Raw genomic sequence first — 18,397 nt, forward strand, 5'->3', positions numbered from 1 at the left:
ACAGAAAACTTCACAAAATTCCCATTTATGCATCTTTCAAAATTCTTAGTACAAAACAGTTTTCCATCATCCTGTGAGAATTTTTCTTAAAAGATGTCTATTTAAACATCTGTGTTAAACCACAGCATCACACCTTCTGATCCTAACAGAAAAGCAGCTTTCATCCAGGAACTGAGAAAGTGAAAGGACATTTCACTAGAGGGAAGGCTGAGGCCCAGCCAACACCTCCGTCCCTACTGCCAACGGGTAAGAGTCGCTTCATTCTCAGGAAACTGGCCCCCATGCCAGGAGGCCTTATAAAGACGCGGGGAGGAGGCTCCCCACACAAGGCTGCCAGGTACTGTCCGAGCCATTTCCTTTCTTCAAAGACAAAAAAAAAGCCTAAATTCTCTCTCAGTATAGAGCAGTAAATGAAGGCAAATATCCCATTCCCATTAAGCTGCAAGTTTACAAACTGAGCAAAGACGCAGGGAGAAATGAATATTTTTAAAACTGGCAAATATGTAAGTTCAGTGTTTAAGAACTGTTACCTTTCATGAAACATTTAATAATGGCACTGCTGTTGTTTAGTCCATTTAACAGACATGGAAAGGATATTCCAAGAAGTTAGTAAAATGACCGGGGATCAGAACAGGATGGCCCGCCCCTTCACCTCCTCTCCCCAGCGGCGATCGACTTTCACATGACACTGCATCACCGAAAGCCAGACTGCAAAAACCAGTGCCTTGCCACTCAGAGTGAGGCCCGAAGGCCACCAGCGCTGGCCCCCCGAGGGGGAGGTGGGGAGAGGGCTGGCCGGAAGTGCACAGGTGGAGGCTCCATCCTGGGAGCCCGATGGGAACCTCACCCTTAACGAGCTCCAGGGTGAGTCACGTGCACACGGAAGCTTGAGGGGTCGGTGGGGCTGCAGGACTCCCTGAGGGCAGGGTTCCAGCACACAGACCCACGGGCAATCAATGTTTTCACCAAATCTCCACTAGACCAGGCTGAGAGTGCCAGTGAAAAGACCAGTTCTTCAAGGTTTCTCCTCCACCACTACCGCCTCACGTTCCCTGACTTAGGCCTGAGCAGCACATCATTCCTTGCGGAGAGGGTTCACAACAAGCCTATTAAAGGAGCTCGCTCGTCTCTCCCGCTGTTCCCACTGCGCACAGATTCCTGAGGAATTCAAAGTTTCAGCAGCAAGGCTGCCTGCAGTGGTGGTCCTCAGACGCAGGCCCACGCACCAGGGCCAGTCCCGAGGGTTTCCCCAGTCCAGGCAGCGCTCTCCAAGAGAACTTTCTGCCATAATGGAAATGGTCAGTGTGGTGGCTACTGAACACTGGAAAAGTGGCTACTGTGACTGCGCTTCCCATTTCATTTAAGTAGCCGCACCCATTCAACAGCAGGTCCAGGTCTGAGCTCTAGTCTAGAGAGAAATGGCAAAGAAAAGAATTTTCCTCAGCTTCTTACAGCAGGCTATGTTATTTGGTCCAACTCTCCCACTGGAAAAAAACTAAAAAAGATAGAATATTTTAAAATTCTTAAAAGCTACAAGAAACTAAGACAAGAAGGAAATGCCAGGCCAAAATTAATGGGAAATCAGGCCTCACAGAAGCAAACAAGCACAGAAACCCCCTTTGCCCCAGTGGATCCTGGAAACTTCCAACTTTCATTTTTATAACAGCACAGGGAAAAGAGGGCCAGAAATCAAAGACAGGGTCTCCACAAAGGGTATGACAAGAAACCCCACCACAATAAGCAGGAACTCCCAAAGATTTCACACCTCAGGGTGAGAGTAAACCACAAGTAAAAATACAGGTCTGGGTGGTCCAAGGAGCCTTAAGCTGTGAACTTGGTTGAAAGTGAGCCCAGTCTAGAAAAAGCAAGAACAAAAATAATCGCTGGAGGAAGCTACCTTCATTCTAAGCTTCAAAAGCCACAGACTAAATCTGATCAAGGACTTGTATCCATAATACATAAAGAACTCTCAAAAATCAACAATAAAAACTTTTTAAAATGTTTTTTAAATAAGAAAGAAAAAAAAATTTAATGAGAAAAGATTTGAACACTTCAAAGAAGATGGATGGGAAATAAACTTATGAAAATATACACAACATTAGTCACTATAAGGAAACACAAATTAAAGCCACAATGAGAAATCATGACAGTTATTAGAATTACTAAAATTATAAAGACTGACTATAGGACATGGAGAAACTGGAACTCTCATACACTGCTGATGGGAATATAAAATGGTATAATCAATCCAGAAAAGACTTTGGTAGTTTCCCAAAAATTTAAATATAAACGTGATCCTGCCATTCTAATCCTAAACTCAACCATTCCCAAGGTAAATGAAAGCCTCCTTCCATAGAAAGATGTGCACACAAATATTCAGAGGCTTTATTTTAATAGCCCAAAACTGGAAACAATTCTCCACAAATTGACTGTACATTCAGTGCAATCCCCAGCAACATCTAGCAGCATTTTTTTTTTTTGAAAATGACAAGTGATTCTAAAATGTATATGGTTCTGCAAAGGGTCGAAAATAGCCAAGGTACTACTGAAGGAGAACCAAGTGAGAAGAGTTCATTAGAAAACATTACAAAGATATAATAATCTAGGCAATTTAGTACTGGTAGAACCGAATAGAGTCCAAAAACAAATCCACATATATGTGGACCCTGGATCCCGAGCAAAGTTGGAGAGCACTGGGGAAGAGGGTACTCTCTTCAAAATATGGTGCTGGGACAACTGGGAAGCCATACGGTAGAGAATAAAATTGGATCCCTTCTTTATGCTGTATAAGAAAAACAATTCCAAATGAATTATAAAGCTTACAGTCAATGGCAAAATTATAAAGCATTAGAAAATAATGTGAAAGAATTACTTTATGACCTCAGGGTGGGGAAAGGCAAAAAGCTCTGACTATAAAGGAAGAGACAGAAAACAGACTACATTAAACACCAGAGTTGAAACTGCATACCATAAAGTGGGAGGAGACAGTAGCAAAACACAGAATCAACAAAGAACTTGTATTCTGAAAATATAAAGAAGTCCTACAAATCAATAAGAGAAAACAGAAGATCTAATAGGAAGAAAAGGGCACTTCATGAAAACAGTAAAACCAAACAGCCAGTAAATGCATAAAAAGTTATACAACCTCATTATAATTAGGAAAAGGCTATTTAAAACAACAAGGTGATAACACTGTAGAAACCACCAGAGGGGTGGGGAGGGGAGCCATTACAAAAGCAGATAAGGGAGTAGTCAGAGAAGACTGGGCTGCTCAATGGCTAGGGCTGAGTAAGAAGAACCGTTTCCAAGGTTCCCTGAAAAGCCCCTCCAGGCCAGGCACTCTTGAAAAATAGACTGAATGAGGTGCACATACTAGAACTGAGGGCCTGTAATTCCACTTGACCAACTTTAAGGAGAAACCGTTCCAAATGGATTTTTCCCACCATCTCATTTCTATTATTTTTGCCTTCATAGTTGCACGTCCGGGTGTAAACAGCCTTTTTATTGTCTTGAAATTACATTACACTTACTTTCATCTGTTTATTCTTAATTATCCTTCTCTATCCTTGCAACAACTTTCACATTTAAATATCCTTTACAGCATACCCCCACACACAACAGTCATTTACTTTAGTCTGACTCCCTTCAGATGTGTGATCTTTCTGAAGCTCTATTCAGTGTTCTCACGTACCTATTCTTCAATTATCAACAAGTTGACAATCCAAAGAACCTCAGCAGGGAAGCGGATGTGGCTCAAGTGACCAGGCTTCCAGCTACCATATGGGAGGACCTGGGTGCAATCCCTGGGGCCTCCTGGTAAAGGTGTGCCGGCGCTGTGAGTTACGCAGCAAGATGACGACACGACGAGAGAGAGATGAAGGGGAGAGTCAAGGCAAGACACAACAGAAATCAAGAACTGAGGTGGCACAGGTGACAGGGAACCTCTCTCCACATTGGAGGTCCCCAGGATCGAATCCCAGTGAATCCCAGAGGAGAAAATGAGAAGAGAAGACAAAAAGAAACAGACACAGAAGATCACACAGTGAATGTACACAGCAAAACAGCAGGGTGGGGGGGGGGGAGAAAGGAGGAAAAAAACCCTCATCAGTAGGAGAGGCTCTTTTTGATTCAATTAAACAAATTATTTGCTGACCACATACTATACTAGTATGAGGAAGTTGTAGAGCAGGGGTTCTTAACCTTTTTTGTGTCACAGACCCCTTTGCCAGTCAGGTGAAAACCAAAGACCCCTTACTAAGTCCACACTATACTGTGTATTATTTAATAAATATATTACACCTGCACTAACAAGGCCCCACAAAAGTAATGTGTTTTTTATTTAAATTCAAGCTCACTGACCCCTTGTTAAGCACCCCTACTGCAGAGAATCATCCTAGGCTGCTTACAGGAGTCTATCTGCACACAAGTGCACCTATTCTGCATAAGCCATGACAGATATAAGCACATCATGGATCCCATCTTTGTACATTCTCTAACTTTTTAGTCTTTTTTTTAGGGAAGAAAAAGGAAAAGGCAAAAAAGCTAAGCAAAATTAAATTTAGATATGAATTCAATGCTAGGTATTAAGCCAATTCACACAACACTGCTTCCTTAGTCACCCCAAGACTTGGCAACTGCCCTGACTCTAGTATATGCTAGCCAATTTTTCAGTTTTGTTTTTCAAACAAAGCCACTGAGGAACATGTGCCTTCAACACTAACCTGTGTACATTTTCCTGTTATCTGCCAAAAGCCTCACATCCAGGAGCCATACAAACTGCTATTTCAATGTAAAATTGTTCATTTAAAGTCCAAACCAAGATTCAAAAGAATTAAACAGTCTCAGTACAAAGCATTCAAAGCCCATAAGCAAAAGTAGTTGTGAGGACTTTCAAGAGTCTGAAAATCCGGAAAAACATACTTATAATTTCTGAAGTGAGGACAACCTCATCAGCAAATCCAAGAAGTCAAAAAAGACCACCCACATATCTCCACATTTGTGCCTCATCTTTGCCTGCTACAACTTGCACTGGTTTTAAACACTAAAGCAGTGGCCCACAAACATTAGCATGCTTCAAAGGCACAAGGGCAGCACATTAAGTCACAGACTGTGGGACCCCAACCCACAGTTTGAGCCAGTGGGGCTGGGGTGGGGCCTGAGAATGTGCATTTCTAACAAGGCTCTGGGTGGTGGTGATGCCGCTGGGCCTGCGACCCCACCTGCGACCCCACCTGCGACCCCACCTGCGACCCCACCTGCGACCTCACCTGCGACCCCACCTGCGACCTCACCGGGAGCCCTGGATCAGCCTGGAGCTTACTGGCTCGTGCGTGGGTTTGAGAGGGGAGGGCTCACCCTCACAGAAGGACAAGACTGAGGAGAACTCACTGAGCAGTAAATCTCAGGAAGATTTTATACCCAGATGGTGGCCTGCGTCACCTGAATGAGGGTATTTTGACCAGTAACTTCCAAAATGTTTTATCTGGGAAGGCAGTAAAAGATGCTTTGAGTAAAGTCCAAGACAAGCCGGAAAACTGCATAAATGACACTGCAGGATTAGGAAGACAGAGGTTGTTTTAAATGTTTTCAGGACATAATGTCATAATGTCAGCATCCCACAAATTCAGTTGATTAGGAAGACACATAGAGCTTCCAGACCAGCAATCAACTGTTCTTTACAAATCCCACTCATTTTGTGTCACCTCGAGAAATTTTCTAATTCTGCACTGAGATGTGTCCTAAAGAAGACTTTATTCCTTACAAGATCAATTTCCAGAAAAATGAAAATTCAGATTTTTCAAGAAAACTTCAAAATTATAAAGGGGCAGAGCAACACATTTTCTTCCTGGCCCAAGTTTGGCCGTACTAGCTATTTAAAACAAAGCAGACAAACATGAAAGTACGAATAATCCGAGTTCTGTGCTGTTATCAAATCCTGTGTGCTTTTTTTTTTTTTTGAGATTTATTTCTCCCCACCCCCCATTGTCTGTTCTCTGTGTCCATCTGCTGTGTGTTTTTCTGTGTCTGCTTGTATTCTCATTAGGCGGCTCAGGGAACCGATCCTGGGACCTTCTGGAGTGGGGGAGAGGCATTCTCTTATGCCACCTCAGCTCCCTGTTCTGCTATGTCCTCTCATTGTCTCTCCTCTGTGTCTCTTGTTGCATCATCTTACTGAGCCAGCTCTCCACATCAGCCACTGCTCCTGCATGGGCCAGCTCGCCTTCACCAGGAGGCCCTGGGCATAGAACCCTGGACCTCCTAGATGGTACATGTGAGCCCAACTGCTTGAGCCACATCCGTTTCCCCCTGGATGGTTCTTAAGTGAGATTCTTCACCAAGGCAATTTAGGAGGAGGTTGACTACGTCATGGAGTGGTCTCCTGAAGATTAATCCCCTGGGTTCCTTCACATACTCACTTGATCACTTTGGGGATACAATCGGAAAGAAAACCAGGTTTCTGCCCTCACAGAGCTGACAGCCTCATGGAAAGACATGCAACCCACTAAAATACAGATAATACTTACTAGAAAATAGTTTAAGTTCCATCAGTCCAGCAAAGACAAGCACGTGGTGGTCAGATCAAGAGAGCAGCAGATCCAGCAGCACCCACAGCTCAAAGGGGGAGCCACACCACTAGGATACAGGGACGGCAGGCACCCCAGGCACACGCAACCCACAGTCAGGACCTCCCAGGGCTTCTGAACCATGGTTTTGGTCCAACGACCCAAAATAAGGGAGCTGAGAGTAAGTCGGCTCTAAAAGCAAGACAGAAAATTCTAAACCAATGAGGATAAGCACTTTCATTTCAGAAATACTGATAAAGCATCCGTGTGTTAGAGATTGCAAATACTAGGATTCACTTCAAGGGGTTCCTGTCTGTGTAAGGAAAATGTGTATTTCTCTTCAACTTACGCTACTGCTTGCTTCCCACTCAATTGTCTTCCCAATCGTAAACAACAGGGACCGAAGGAAAATCATCAGTGAAAAATACTGCCTAGAAATGCAGAGATTACTAAAGCACTTCCACTTCCTTAGACACGTAAGAAGCATCAATCACTGCTCCAGGTAATTGTATATTTTTATTTAATTAATTTTAAGGAAAATAAAAATTTAAAATAACTGAACAGCTTTGATACATTCACTAAAAAGTTTTCTTATACTGTGCTGGTCAAATAAGAATTTCATGAGCTAAAAGCATCACATTCAAACACAACTGTCCAGGACACATGATTTACACCTGCACACTGTTTATTCCTACTTTAGAAGACTGGCCTGAGTTTTATAAGGCTGCTGCTGGCTGGCCAGGGAGGCCACGTCCCTCTGCAAGCACATACTGTGGAGTCCCACAGGCCTAGTGGCCGGATCCACTAGTGAGGGCAGAGACGCAGGGCAAGCTCCTCCAACTCTCCACTTCCAGGCTTCCTCACTAAATAACAGATACATAGTGCTGGGCTTTTGTGAGGAATAAGACAGGGAGAGCACAAAAGCACTCAGGACTGAATTGCTTATAGCAGGAAATAACACCCCCCAACCGCACACGGCACACAGGGATCCGTGAAGGTAACTTTCCTGCACCTATCGCTGCATAATATTCAAAAGTATAATAATTCTAGTCATTTATTTCCTTTTTCTGGAAAATGAGTGTGACAGTTTGAAGTTATTTTATGAATTCCAAAAAGAAAAAACTTATATTCTTAAACTAATCCATTCCTGTGGGTGTGGGGCCCTTCTGACTGGACTATGGCAATGAGGTGTAACTCAAGTTGGGTCTCTGCCCTCTTCCTGGAGCTCTCTACACATGGAGACCCAGGGAGAAAGGAAGCTGCCGTTCCGACCGGGCCGTGGGAGAGAGGACTCAGAGGCTGCTAGCAGCCAAAGTTTAAGCCACAAAGCCTCAAGACCAGCTCAAGGCTGAAGAGATGCGCCTTATGCCTGAAAGCTCAGAAGAAGAAAGCAGAGAAGTCAAGACTGAGAGAGGAGGTCGGGAAAGAGCCAAGCCCTGAGCCTGGCTGCCCAAAGCTGAGCTCAGGAGACTTAAGGTTCTGGAGAGGAAGGCAGGACCTCAGCAGAGATGGGTGACCGTCTCGCTTCACCATGTAGCAGGACTCCAGAATCATCAGGAGCTGACTTTGGCAAGAAAGTATCTCTGACAGAGGTTTGATTTGAACATCGCACAGCCTCAGAACTGTAAGATTTCACCCCAAATGAAATTCCCATGACAAAAGCCAACCCAGTTCTGGTAATCTGCATTATTGGGTGCCCTGTGACAGACTAGGGAAACAAGTTCATAGTAAATGGCAATGTACATGCATGGGTAAGATTAGATAGGATTATTTTAACTTAGTATAAAGTTTGTAAAGAAATACTTTCATGCTCTTAAAAATAGGTAAACTTTACGGTAATGCTACTTCTGTTTTTCTGAGACTCCCAACTAAATGATAAATTACCAGGTATAGTACCACTCAGGCAAAAACTTCTATTTCCTAATTTTGTCTATAAACCATTTCATTAGTGTTTATACTCATCAGGCTATACTTAAGAGCATTTGCTAAAAATTCCATTGAAACTTTTTAGGAGGTACAGGGGAAGCAGGCACTCAACCACTGAGCTACATCTGGCACCCCTCCACTGAAACTTAAAATTGAACTGTACATACTTATTTGAATTTTATTTCTCTCACAGGACTCAGTGAAAAAAAAAAAAACAATTGTTACAGATGGAAATGGCAGGAGTTATTGTTGCTTTATAATCCGAAACACATTTAAGCAGTACTGAATGATAAGATTTGACATAAATCCAGGAAATTAATACCAGAAACTTCCTCCTTCTTGCCTTTTGGTAGTTGTAAAATGAAAAACTTTGCCAAAAGATTGGTAGAAAGAAAAAGCAATAAAGAGCTGGAAGCTTACGGAAGAGAAGTCAAAAAACAGCTTTCCAATGTTGCCTAGGTGTGTAATGAACCAAAGGTGCATAGAAGACTAACTGGAATTAAACAATACTTCCTGTTAGAATACAAAGGACATAACTCGCCCGTAGCCATGTGTTCTTTACCACTTTCCATTCCAGTCTATAGAATAAGCAATTTAACATCTGAATGCTTACTTGCATTCATAAACTTGGAAATATATTACTTTGACTCAAATAAGGTCACTTATTTTTCCCAAATTTAAAAAGTTGTATTTTAAATAATTTACACAGGCATCTGTAAAAATCCTCAAACTGTCCCTCCCAAATATTTATTGCTATTTATTCAAGGGATTTTATTTTCAGCAAGGGTAAACTATAATAAAATATACCATTAAACCTCAGCTTTAAGGCAAAATACAGTGCTACAAAAGTAAACTTTTCTCAAGCTTTTTTACTAGCAGGTACAAAAAATTCACCTCATAAATATAAAATAACAGAACTTTTAACGTTATTGAAATGTGAAACAAGAATTACTCTAAGTGAAAATTTAAACTGAAACGTTTAATTTCAAAGTGAAAGATATATGTAGTAATAACTTTGAATGCCACCTTTACTTCTAAGATTATTTTCCCAAAATTAAGACACTTAACATAAAATCCAGAGAAAATGTTCCCTTAAAATCTTTAGAGCTGTGAAGAGACCTTTAATCAATACATCTTAGTTCTTTCCCTACTCAAACCAAGTAACTCAAATTGACAAAGAGGGGCTAGTAATTTTCAATTTTTTTTTACTATAATATAGAAAAATCATAATTTCTTCTCCAGGACCGAATCAATCCTCAAGAGGGAGAGTTGGGTTTTAACAATACCATTTTCTTATTTAGACTATTTCTCCAACTTCCTAGTGAGAAAAGTTACCTGCACTCGCTGAAGAACACGGATTCTGAGGATTGGGGCATTAAGTTCAATAATTTCCAAAAACGGGCATGGAGTGTGATTTTAATTATAAGAATTCTCCAACAGTAAAAGGCTTTATTGATCTTCACTGCTGTCTAATTAACTTCCGCTTTTCCCACAACACTTCATCGCTACCGCATTCAAGGAACTTCTCTAACATTCACTTTCTGTAACTGCGAGCCTGGAAAGGGGCTTTTTAAATCCAACCTGCTCTGGGGCTCGTCCCCATTTTCCTTTACCCCAATTTTCTTTACCATAAATGCAGAGTGTTGATTTCCACACCATTATTTATTCAAGGGCTTACTCCTTGATGCGGTGCCTTTGAAAGAGGCATCTAGGTCCTTCTGCCGAGTTGGTCTATACTGAAGTCTTACGGGACAGGAGCTCTTAAGGAAACGTGTTTTAAACCATCTTATCCTGCGTTCCCTGTTAAAGAGGATTATCTGATAAAATTCTTTAGAAGAAACCTTTATAATACATGATGCCGATGTTTCTGTGCATTTAGTAGGCCGCTGTGTTCAAAATATACGGGCGGTAGGTTCAGCTCATTTTTTCTCCTCCGAAGCTAACCGCAAATACGAAGCATTTTACACTCATAAAGTTTGTGGAACACATTACTTCCTTAAAATATCAGTGCGTTAAAATACTGCAGGATTTTTAAAATTAGCTTCACAGCAAAACTGGAAGACATTATCTATAATGTAGTTCAACAAAAATAAGTTGGAAGCTAACTTATTTTTATTTATCTTTTAATTACTTCACCCACATACTTTCGCCCCACTTTTCAGAGGTTTTCAAAGATGTAACACCTTATATCAGAGTCTTCAACCATATCCCCTCCAAGGAGACGAACTTCCTTACGTTTTCCAAAAACAAAAAAAAAATTGTAAGGATGGGGATCTCGTATTTCATTTCACCAGGAAAATGTTTACATCGTGCGTAAAAATCCCAGCGACGGTCGAGTCTTCAATACCAATCCCCAAGGTCTGACATCGCCTTCGGCTGAACGTATTTCAACCAGTCCCCTTAATTACTACAATATTACTATTATCTTAGTCTCACGGCCAAAAACCCAGCTGCAGGCTAACTATGCAAGAAGGAGACACTGTTAACAGGGCTGGAAAAAAAAAAAAAAACAACTTTGCCTTCAGTGCGTTTAGCTACCAAATCCTGAAGTTAAATCAAACCAAGGAACAACAAAAAGCCCCTCCCGAGCCAGAACGGGGAGCGGGCGAGGAGCGCAGCCCGGCGCCGAGTTCTTCCACCCCGCAGGCGGCAGCAGGGCCGGGGGCGACGACGAGGAGGAAACTTGGGACGCACAATGAATCAAGCGGTTCCCCCAGCGCTGCCGCCGAGAGGACCTCGGGACGAGGTGCAACTTGAGCGCGGCGGGGTGCGCCGGTTCGGGGCCGGGGACCCCAGGGGGGCCCTGGGAGCCCCCCCCCCGGCCTCCCCGCGGCGCCTCCGGGAGGGAGGGGCGGGCTGACCCGCGTCTTTATCCGCCGCGGCCCGACCCCCGCCCGCGGCCCGCCGGGTCCCCCCGCCCTCCCGCTTCCCTCTCCCCTTTTGTTTTGGAGGCGTTCGCCCCGCTCCGGCCGAGGCCGGCCCGTCCTCCCGCGCCCTCGGCCTTGCCGTCCCCGCCGCGCCGCCCTGCCTCCCCGGCCTCCTGGTCCTCCCCGCGCCCCGCCGCGCGCCCCCGGCCTCCCCGAGCCGCGGGAGGGGCCGGGGTCCGCCGCCGCCCGGCCCCGCGCTGCCCCGCCGCGGCCCTCCACCCGCCGGCCCCCAGGCCGGGCCGCCCGCCCCGCACCCGGACTCACTCGGAGCGCGGCTCGGCGCGCGGCGGCGAAGGGCGACGGCGGCTCGGCGACCCGGCCGGCTCCCTCCCACGCTCACGCCGCGGGCGCACGGCGGTCCCGGCCCGAAGGCGGCGGCGGCGGCGGGCTCGCGCCCCCGGGGCCGTGGCTGCGTCGGCGCGGGCGCGCGCTCCCCGGCGTCACGCACGCCGGGCCCGGCCTCCGTCGCCCGCTCCCGACTCGCCGGCGGCGCCCTCCGGCAGGACCGGGCATGCGCCACGCGGCCCGCGCATGCCCAGCACCTCCCCGGCCCGCCTGAGACCCGCGCGGGGCCGCGGGCGGGCTGGCGGCTGACCGGAGGCGGCGGGCGGGCGTGGCCGCCGGCGGAGCCTCGCCGCGGGCTGGGGCTGGGGCTGGGCCCTCGAGCGGCAGGTTCCGGGGCGGCGCTGGCCTGGGGGGGGACGCCGGCGCCGACAGCCTGGGGCCCCCTGGCCCCTCACCCGGCAGGCGGCATCTGGGAGTCCCCGGAAGGCCCCCCGCACCCCGTCCCCTGCCCCCACATCCCAAACGCGGCCTTCTCTGAAAGGCCTCACTCCTCGGCGGCGCTCCGTCCCAGCCAGGCGAGGGGGACCCCGCGCCGTCTACCCTGCCTTGCCAGTGCGCCGAGGGGACCCGGCTTTCTTAGTCCCTATGTGCAGATGAGGAAACAGAGGTTCAGAGAACTTAACAATGGTGTGCCAAGATTAGATCTTGGACAAGGAGCTTCAGAAGTCGTCTAGAATTAGACGACTACCTTCAGACGAATTACCTTTAGAACGCCCGTGGGGGCACCAGTCTGGGAACCGCTCCGCCCCTAGGTCGCCCTGCCTGACCGGGCGTTATCAAGGCGGAGAAAGGGGAGAAGCAGGGAGAAGCCCCGCCCGGGGTCCGAGGTTTGCCCAGCAAAGTGCGAGTGCCGTCACAACCGGTGCTGGGAAGCAGCTGACTTGAGTGACTGGGGCAGGGGTGGACTGGGGGAAGGGGGAGGCAAAAGGGAGGTTGGAGGGGTTTTTAAAATGCTCCTGGCAAGTAAATCTTGCTCCAACGGCTAGGTAACCTGCGGAAGCTTTTAAGCAGGAAGTAGTATCTGATTTGTGTTCTTTTAAAAAATCACTGCAGCAGCCTTGCGGTAGGAGATGAAACACGAAGCACAGCAACTCTCACTTTGATGGTGTGGTTTTGATCCTCACCACAGGGCCATGAGGAGGCAGGACAAGCATAGGCGCCTTGGGCCAGGTAAAGACCCTGAACACAAAACCAGTAAGTGTGAACCAGGCACAAGAGCTGGCTTTGGGGAAGTGGGTGTGGCCCAGGCATTTGGGGACGGGTCTACTACAGGAGAGGTCCCTGTTGGGTTCCCAGTACCTTCTAAAGAAGATGAGCATGACAGTGAGCTGATGCAACAAGATGACACAACAAGAAGACTCAAGAAAAAGGAGAACACAAGGAGATACAATGAGAGACACAACAAGCAGGGAGCCAAAACAGCAGGGAACAGGTGTGGCTCAAGCAACTGGGCACCTCCCTCCCACATAGGAGGTCACAGGTTCGGTTTCTGGTGCCTCCTAGAAAAGAAGACAAGCAGACACAGAGAGCAGACAGCAAGTGCAAACAATGTGGGGTGGAGTGGAGATAAATAACTAAAATAATGAAAGACAAAGCTTTTTTTTTTTAAAGCTGGCTTTGAGGTCACTATGAACAGAGTGGCATCATGGTCCCAGGAAGTATAATTGGCCTCTCATTATACCGTATCTGTAGTAAAATACAGCACTTCTGCTTAGCAAGAGTTTCACCATGTTTAAATGTTCTTTATGGTTTTTCAAAGAAATATATTAGGTTGTTATATATAAGATTGGAAGACATTTTGTCTCTGGATGCCAGCCTCAGGACCTTTGCACTTGCCATTTATAACTTCTTGCTCCCTCACTTCTTTCAGTCCTGTGCTTAGATGTCCCCTTGTAGATACCAACTGAGCACTCTGTGTATAATAGGAACTACCCACTACATACCATTCTTTCACACAACAATCCCCCTCGTTGTTCTCCAAAGCAACACCCTACACTGCATACTTAATTTCTTGATTGTTTGCCCCTTCTGCTAGAATATTAGATTCATTTGAGCAGAAACTATTTTATTTGCTTTTGTATCCCTGGCACATAGTAAATATTTGTTGAGTAAGTGAATGAAGCTTTGGGTGATGTGACGTGAGAGATTGTCATTGAAAGTGTAAGGAGGGAATGGGAGATGAGTTTGCTAAAGGGACAAAAGCAGTTACATTGAAGATAGCTTTGGGGGCGGGGGCTGTGCTTAGTTGGCGGACTTCAAATGGTCATCAGTTCTGTGATGCTTCTCCCGACAAGGTGGTTGATCCCCTAGAATCTGGGGGTCTTATAATTTGCTTTAACCAATAGGATGTGTCACGAGTAATAGACAGTTCCTGAACTGAGGCCTCACGAGGTCATGCGGCTTTTGTTTTTACCCTCTCAAGATGTTACCACCACATAAACAACCCCGAGGAGGCCGCATGGCCGAGAGCTGAGGCGTCCCAGCCAGCAAGTCACCGACCACCGGCCACAGGGGCGATGCTGCTCCACGCTGTCCAGCCCCATGTGAGCACTGAGCTGACCTGGAGAGAACAGCCCAAATTCCCAAACCAGAGAACTGTGAACAAATAAAGTGCTTGTGGTTCTAAGCCTCTAGGTGTATGGGGTAGTTTGTTACACAGCAGTAGATAACGTACATTATTTCCTCAACACTACCGTAATGTATGTGAAATAGGTGTTCTTGAAAGGCAACTTCCTTTATTCTTATGCTTAATAAAAGAAGAAAACAGAGAAAGAGTAGGAAGAAGTGATACAAATAAGATGGGCAAACATGCAGGAGAAAAGAAAGGTCAAGGTAGAAAGAGCAGTAGGTAATGGTTTAACAGCCCCTCGTCGTCTCTTGAGCTCGGGCTTTGGAAGCAGATGAGTGATGGCACAGGGGCAGGCTGGCACCTCTCGGTCAGCAACCTCCCGGAGCCTCAGTTCCTCACCTGTAAACCCGGGCTCACAAAGGAGCTACGTAAAATCACGTTGTTGCGGGAAGTAGAGGGATCATCTCTGTGAAGCACTTACCAGATACCATGCCCTCAGTGTCTTGGTGACAATGGAGGGGCTATTGAAGGGCCCCCTGGGTGTGGTGGGAGCGAAGCCTGCCTTTCGTGTGGGGCCTGTAGGACAGGCCTGCTGGCTCTAAGCTCACAGCAACCCTGCAGCACACACAATTATTATGATCACCCCCATTTTATAGACACGAAAACTGCGTCTCAGGAAAAGAAAAAGCAGCAGTGAGACAGCCAGCCAGGCTGGAATTCCAGGCCACATGTGTCTGACTGCAACGCCTGCGCTCCTTCCCCTCCCGGGTGCAGCCGCTGCTGCGCTCAAACCCACACAGAGAAACAAAGCGAGAACCCGGTTTGGCTGCGCCCCTTCCTGCACCGCACCAGATGGGCGGTGGGCTGACCTTGTGTGGGAAGCTGTCAGGAAGGGCTTCCTGTCTGGTGGCGAAGCAGCTGCGCTGAGCCCTGGGAGCAGTCCCCCTTCCAAACCCCCCGCCTGCCTCTCCCAGGTCTGGTGCAGGCTCGCTCCCGGGAGGGGCTTGCCCGTGGCGGGGGTGGATACACAGTGATGAGGGCACGGACACCCATGTCACTGGGGCTGCTGAGGCCTGGGTGGCATCACAGCCCTGACCAGCCTGCAGAGCCGTCCAGAGAAGCTGGAATGGGAGAACGCGGGACCCAGGAGAGAGCAACCCGGGACACTTAGGTCCAGGAAAACGTACCGCATCGCCCAACCTGGGCGACCCTCGCCAAGACGGGCGAGGAAAGAGGCAGCAGGGAGCCGTGGAACAGACCTGGCTTCAAAACCAGCTCCCCCACCTGACAACCAGGTGTCTTAAGGCTGCTCAATCTCCTGACCTGAAGTAGAGACAAAGACACCCCCCACGCCCCGGTCATTGGGTGGACGAAGGCCACTGTCTGTGGGAGCCACCAGCCCAGAGCAGCCCCTGGAGGGTCTCCTCTGTACCCTCTGCAGGGTCTGAGGGTCATGGGGGAGTGAGAGGGGGAGGTGGCCTGGCAGAAGGGGTGGGGGCAGGGGATGTCCCTTGGCAAGATGCCCAAAGAGGAAATGGAGGAGGGACAGGAAGGGGAACGGGAAGACGGAGTCCCTCCACGAAACCCTGCATGAGGACGAGCTGCGTGGCAGTGGCGTCCTGTGCCCGGGAGGGGAAAGGCCACCTGGCCTCCCAGGGTAACTTCATAACCTAGGGGCGTGGGGCTCCTGACCACTGAGGCGCGGCCAGCTGTGCGCGCAGTGGGCGCCCTGCCCCTGGGGCCGGGCGACGGCTCCAGGGTGGGGGGCACTGGCCCCTCCCACTCCAGGGTCTTCCACATTCCAGCTTCTCCAGGTCCCTGCCCCCACCCCTCCACCCCCGGGGCTCCCAGCAGAAAGCAAAGGAGCAGCGGGCACAGGGCCTCACCTGTCCTGAGGACACAGCTCCCAGCCCATGGCCCAGTCCACACCCCAACCCTTCCCCTCTCAGTGCTCAGCAGGGCCCCACCCACACCAGGTGCCAAGACACCCCTTTTGTCCAGAACTTGCCGCTGCGGCTCAGACCAGAGTTCGTCCAGAACTCCCGAGGGCTGTCCACCTGCTCTTGTCCCTGCACCAGTCCTTAGAGAAGTAAAGGTCTCTTTCCTGGGAAATTCTGCGCCAAGCCCTTTATTATCTCATTCAAATGTCACAACAGCCTCGGGATACCCATCTACATTTTGCAGGTAGAAAAACTGCAGTCAGAAGGAGGTGTCTACCCAGCAAGTAAGTGGCAGAGCCAGGATTCAAACCCAGATCTCCTGACCCTGAAGCCCGTCAGCTACTGAGCTCCCCTTCCTCCCGCCAGCCGACCAGGCGCCCTTGGACATCCCGGAGCTGCTGTGGGGACCAGCCGAGCTGGGGGAGGGCCCACACAGGCCCTGCCCTGAGGGTCGGCCTGTCTTCGTCTAGTAAAGACGCTGCAGCTGCAGGCATGTCAGTGGCCCTGTTCCAGCTGCAGAGCTGATGACGATCATCTTCTCGATAGTTGCTTTGTTTTCACCAGTGTTAAGTCCTCATCAAGGGACGTCCTGTTTGTGGACTTTGCAGCAGTCATGTTCACCAGCAGGCTGCCTGTGCTCATTGTTTCCCGGGTTAAGATTTCAGCAGGCTGCCCCTTGGGAGACTTCCAGTTCCTCTCTTTCTCTCGGCCTTCCTTTCTCTGAGCTCCATCTTCATATTTTCTGCTTCGATCATGATTTTGACTTGCACTATTTCTCAGCAGTCTACTACAGTGCTTCTCAAACTGCCTGTAGTGAGTGAGAAGCCAGTTCCTTTTTTCTCCCAAACTGTTGATACTGTCATAAACCGCAAAGAAAATGAGTTATTAGAAATACTACAATTTTTAAAAAAGCAAAGACATGCCAAATTCAAGCCCCAATTTTAAATTATTCAATACAATGGAAATAAAACAATTCTGTCAAATTGATTTGAAAGTTTCTAAAGACTGAATTTCTGCATCTGTTGCAAATTTCTAACAGTATACAGACCAGCTGTGACTTCACATACTAATCTGAAAGATTACAAAATAAAGCATGGAAGTATTCAAAGTGTACAAATTTGAATATGCTTCCACCAAAAAAGTATACATTAAAGGACATAGTAGCAATAAAAATTAATATTTTCATATATGTTTAGAAGCAATTGTTTTGCTTCTAAAATATTCTGAAGTGTTCTATTAAATGAAAAGTTAAGTACAAACTTTAATTAATGAATATCAAAATGTTAAATCAGGAGTGACGCGGAGCCTAGCCTGGCATGATAGCGCCCTAGCTTCTCCCAGCTGCAGGCCAGGCCCGGTTCCCAGCAGTCCTTCTGCGCCATCAAATCTCTACATTTGGGAGCCGAGGCTTAGCAGTCTGGACTGGCTGACAGGTGCACTGACCTTCAGCCCCACCATCTTTCTGTAGGGCTGTCTCATCAAGCAACGTAATGTAGATGGTTTAAAGGATAAAAGAAGAAATGGGTTGAAATAAACCTTTGAAATACTGCTATAGCGTGCTCCGGTAGTGATTACAGCAGTTCCCCTGAGTTCACTCATCTTTTGCATTGTTAATGTAAATGGAAAAGTTGTGTGTGGATATATAAAGTCAGTAATTGTGTGTTGCATCATTAAATAAAAAAAGAAAAATACCTCTATTCTTCAGATAATGCATATTGTAACAACTTATAGAAAATACCAATTCTAAGGTGTATTATTAGAAGTATTTCGGTATGGAAAATACATTAGTGTAAATATACAAGTTGAAAAATGTAATCAATACACAGAAAATTCAGTGTAAGTTCAGTGTAAGTTAAACCCAATGTTGAATACTTGGAGTGATTTTTTTAGAACATTGATAATTCTTTACCACTTGATGACAGGGTCATTAGAAATTGAGGACATGGTAAGAAAACTTGTTATGAAGCTATATCAGCTTTTAATTTCCAATCAAAACACCTATTCTTTAGTTTCTTCTGACTCTATTGCATTGACATTGGATGATTTACAGTTGGGTAATGTTTTTTACTCTATTTTCTATAAGTTGGCAGTGCCAAGTCTGTTGTCCCTTTTTTCCCTGACATGACT

General features: G+C 47.0%; 1 protein-coding gene and 1 long non-coding RNA gene across 26 annotated transcripts in view; one reads left to right on the forward strand and one right to left on the reverse strand.

Moving 5' to 3' along the window:
- PTK2 (protein tyrosine kinase 2) overlaps window positions 1–11,864 on the reverse strand; it is a 327,553-nt gene extending 315,689 nt beyond the window's left edge. For 4 of the 24 annotated variants that reach the window (XR_011645713.1, XM_071208059.1, XM_071208057.1 and 1 more), the window contains exon 1: window positions 11,681–11,832. The gene's annotated coding sequence lies outside the window, so the exon portion shown is untranslated. Of the gene's footprint in view, window positions 1–11,680 lie in introns of all 24 variants that reach the window. The other 20 variants (XM_012523302.4, XM_023587392.3, XM_071208052.1 and 17 more) reach the window with 13 other exon arrangements.
- A 126-nt stretch (window positions 11,865–11,990) lies between these two features.
- Window positions 11,991–14,387, forward strand: LOC131273322 (uncharacterized). 2 transcript variants are annotated; one of them, XR_009180519.2, is made up of 3 exons: window positions 12,032–12,931; window positions 13,058–13,193; window positions 14,184–14,387. It is a non-coding gene; the product is annotated as an uncharacterized lncRNA (long non-coding RNA). The 2 variants fall into 2 exon arrangements; XR_009180518.2 differs by lacking the exon at window positions 13,058–13,193 and having other exon boundaries at window positions 11,991–12,931.
- The last annotated feature ends 4,010 nt before the right edge of the window (window positions 14,388–18,397 follow it).

The sequence above is a fragment of the Dasypus novemcinctus genome, chromosome 14, assembly GCF_030445035.2.
Source record: "Dasypus novemcinctus isolate mDasNov1 chromosome 14, mDasNov1.1.hap2, whole genome shotgun sequence".
NCBI classification, from domain to species: domain Eukaryota; kingdom Metazoa; phylum Chordata; class Mammalia; order Cingulata; family Dasypodidae; genus Dasypus; species Dasypus novemcinctus.